A 4340-nucleotide genomic window follows, 5' to 3' on the forward strand; every position below is an offset into this window, starting at 1 on the left:
GACGGAAGTTGGTACATTGGACAAATAGTGACAATAGATGAAGAAGAAAATGACGTAGAAATAAACTTTCTAGAGAAGGCAGGAAAATATTGTAAAGCCTTCAAGTGGCCACAAACAAAAGACCAGATATGGATACAAAAAAATAAGATACTTACTGTATTGAAAGAACCACGAACCGTAGGTAAATCGAAACGAATCGGATTTCAATTTGATGTAAAGGAATTAGATGAGATTGAAAAAAACATTCGATGAATGAATCTATCATTGTTTGTTGTGTTTTCACTGATATTCTTGACTGTTCATTTGCATATTAACTTCCGTAACACAATTCATTAAGTCAATTATTCATCTTAATAAAGGCAAAGTTCATGTCAATTGCGATTGTTATACTTGTTTTTTTGGAAATATGATATGCATACTTTGAAGTTGTAATAAAATTGGGCTACATTCTTCACACATATGTATAGTATTGGCTGTCGTTTGTCTGGTACGCGTCTAAAACAAAAGGAGTGTTCTTCCAAGATTAATTTTGAACTTATACTTCAAATTGATGCATGATTCTATACATTTTTCCTTATAAAAAGCATGAAAATTACATTTGAAAGAAGAAAAGTATAATACAGGTCCGTCAGTTATCATATTTTCTGTTCTTTCTTACTAATAACTTCCGTAACAAGATTTTTTACAGGTTTGTAAAATGAGTCAAAATATAAAAATGAAAGAATATTTGTGAGTATTTTTGTTGTTTTCTTATCGCATTGTGTGTTTATATGAAGGAAAAAATACTACATAGCATGAATTTGGGGAATATTTTTTTCGTTTTATTTTTTTGGAATTTCGTAGAATGACTGATTAACTTTGCATTTTCGTTTTTGATATGTTATTTGTCAGCTCTGATAGTAGGTTAAAATGAAAATGATGTGAAGTATCTACCAGAAATTATGCCATAGAGGCAGTTTAAGTAATTATGTTGATGGAATCTGATAAAGCAAACGGTACAAATTCCTATCATTCATAATTAAAACTGATTAAACTACTGTTTGAGTGCGGACATAGGTATCAAGATTGTGTTTGACTATAGACGTCATACAGCTTTATGAAATAATTTTGTCGTTGGTAGTACGAACAGGCACTCCCACTTGTTTTGTTGTTTCTAGTTCCGTATATTGGGCGAGCAACACAAACAGGCTTAGTTGGGATCCAGCAGCCAAAATTCAAAATTGGATAAACATACAATACAGACATTCAATTCAACATTCTAGAAACGTCATACTAACTCACTAATCAAGATATCCAAAATAAAAAGATAAATTTCCATTCGACCCAAACAAAATTATTTTGTAGTTGATAGTACTTATAGTATATTAAACATGATGCCGTACTAGGAAGTACACCACTAATTCATGGCCCCGTTGCTTTCTATGTTAAATTCCTCAATTTCAAGCAGACACAGCTCTTTTGTTTCAAGTTCAAATAAAGTGACAATCATTGCATGTCAAAGCAACACTTTATGGTGTCTTGTACTGGAAAAATCAACATATCTTTAATGGCATATAAGAAAGAACTGGTTCCCGGAACTTCGGATGTACCAAAACAGGTACTTCAGATCTGACATACAGGCAAAAAGTACCCTCTTTATAAAATTTGGTGCAGTTTTTTTAATATTCAAAATTATCAGTCAAAAAGTGTTCTTCAATGATCACCAGTCATTCAGCTTTCATTTGATACCAACAATACCTAAATATTCTACATATTTTGAAAGTTACACTCATGCGTAGGAACTATTTTGTGTTAAATATGTACTACTTTCTTGTATGTGCTTTCTGGCCGGGCCGAATTAGTGGTGTTACACCTATAACAGAACCAAACTTGCTATACTGACTTCAGCATCACTTTATTTCATTCTATGATCTATTTCAAGCAATAAAAAACACATAAAGCTTAAGTCCAAATACTATTTTACTAATTTTAAGCTCAAATTGGACTGGTAGTAACATATAGGTTATTCAAAGAAAACTGCAAATGGATATTATAAATGGCCAATATACTTATTTTATTCTCAATATCATTGTTGTATTTAATAATTTCTGTTAGGAAAACAATGTGCTTACCAATAGTCATATTTCACCAGAGTTTGTTCATTTAATAAAAATATATTAGACCAAACCTAAGACATAATTGAGAAAATTGTCCCCCCTTTTTTCTTCAAATTGGAAAAGGGACATTTTTGGTATAAACCATACTTCTGTGGTACAACATAGATTATAAAGAGCAATTTATATATTTATCAGCTGGTTAACTTGCTAAACTGGTTCAAAATTGCATGTACAGGGAGATTTTGGAATTCTTATATGAGTATATACCAATTGGCTAGATTGTAAAAGGCTATCATAAGAAAACCAATAAAACTTGAAAAATCATAGGATTATTTGACCAAGAGCTATTTTTTTACTATAAAGAAGTCATTATATACATGTTTTATTGATTGCAATCCCAAATAATGCAAAAATAAGAATTTGGAGTCAAGTCTTAACAGCATGCATGTTGTGTGACCATAAAAGGCTAAAATACCTGTTTATGTCAATTTAAGAGCTGAAATTTCTCATAAACAGAATTGTTCGTCCAAAAAAGATGATTAAACATGTTTACTTACATCAAATATGACTTATTTTCATTGGAATAGGTACAACTTCTAAAAATTGAATTTCTGATGATTCTCTGTAATACAGAACCAAACTTGCTATACTGACTTCAGCATCACTTTATTTCATTCTATGATCTATTTCAAGCAATAAAAAACACATAAAGCTTAAGTCCAAATACTATTTTACTAATTTTAAGCTCAAATTGGACTGGTAGTAACATATAGGTTATTCAAAGAAAACTGCATATGGATATTATAAATGGCCAATATACTTATTTTATTCTCAATATCATTGTTGTATTTAATAATTTCTGTTAGGAAAACAATGTGCTTACCAATAGTCATATTTCACCAGAGTTTGTTCATTTAATAAAAATATATTAGACCAAACCTAAGACATAAATGAGAAAATTGTCCCCCCTTTTTTCTTCAAATTGGAAAAGGGACATTTTTGGTATAAACCATACTTCTGTGGTACAACATAGATTATAAAGAGCAATTTATATATTTATCAGCTGGTTAACTTGCTAAACTAGTTCAAAATTGCATGTACAGGGAGATTTTGGAATTCTTATATGAGTATATACCAATTGGCTAGATTGTAAAAGGCTATCATAAGAAAACCAATAAAACTTGAAAAATCATAGGATTATTTGACCAAGAGCTATTTTTTTACTATAAAGAAGTCATTATATACATGTTTTATTGATTGCAATCCCAAATAATGCAAAAATAAGAATTTGGAGTCAAGTCTTAACTGCATGCATGTTGTGTGACCATAAAAGGCTAAAATACCTGTTTATGTCAATTTAAGAGCTGAAATTTCCCATAAACAGAATTGTTCGTCCAAAAAAGATGATTAAACATGTTTACTTACATCAAATATGACTTATTTTCATTGGAATAGGTACAACTTCTAAAAATTGAATTTCTGATGATTCTCTGTAATAGGAAGTACACCACTAATTCATGGCCCCATTGCTTTCTATGTTAAATTCCTCAATTTCAAGCAGACACAGCTCTTTTGTTTCAAGTTCAAATAAAGTGACAATCATTGCATGTCAAAGCAACACTTTATGGTGTCTTGTACTGGAAAAATCAACATACCTTTAATGGCATATAAGAAAGAACTGGTTCCCGGAACTTCGGATGTACCAAAACAGGTACTTCAGATCTGACATACAGGCAAAAAGTACCCTCTTTATAAAATTTGGTGCAGTTTTTTTAATATTCAAAATTATCAGTCAAAAAGTGTTCTTCAATGATCACCAGTCATTCAGCTTTCATTTGATACCAACAATACCTAAATATTCTACATATTTTGAAAGTTACACTCATGCGTAGGAACTATTTTGTGTTAAATATGTACTACTTCTTGTATGTGCTTTCTGGCCGGGCCGAATTAGTGGTGTTACACCACTATTTAACACTTTCCCGACAAAATACAAATTAAGTGAACTATTGAAACAAGGGTACACAAAATGAAAATAACACTATACTAATGTTCGACCCTGGTAAGACTTTGAGGTAAGCGGTCAGAAAGTCACAGATAGTTTGTTTCTAATTGTTTGAAAATAAAAGAAAGTTCTTGAATAATTATTTTATTACATACTTGTATTCACATTACAGTTTATGTAATTGTTAGTAAGCCAACATGTGTGTGTAAGGCTTTTCGTCTTTTTAATACTTCATCATC

General features: G+C 30.7%; 1 long non-coding RNA gene across 1 annotated transcript; it reads right to left on the reverse strand.

Annotated features, from left to right (window-relative positions):
• Window positions 1–1397: 1397 nt before the first annotated feature.
• On the reverse strand, window positions 1398–4003 carry LOC127732785 (uncharacterized). The gene is made up of 3 exons (XR_007996430.1): window positions 3522–4003; window positions 2654–2779; window positions 1398–1911 (listed from the first exon to the last, which is right to left on the reverse strand). It is a non-coding gene; the product is annotated as an uncharacterized LOC127732785 (long non-coding RNA).
• Window positions 4004–4340: the final 337 nt, after the last annotated feature.

This window comes from Mytilus californianus, unplaced genomic scaffold (assembly GCF_021869535.1).
Source record: "Mytilus californianus isolate M0D057914Y unplaced genomic scaffold, xbMytCali1.0.p SCAF_27, whole genome shotgun sequence".
NCBI lineage: Eukaryota > Metazoa > Mollusca > Bivalvia > Mytilida > Mytilidae > Mytilus > Mytilus californianus.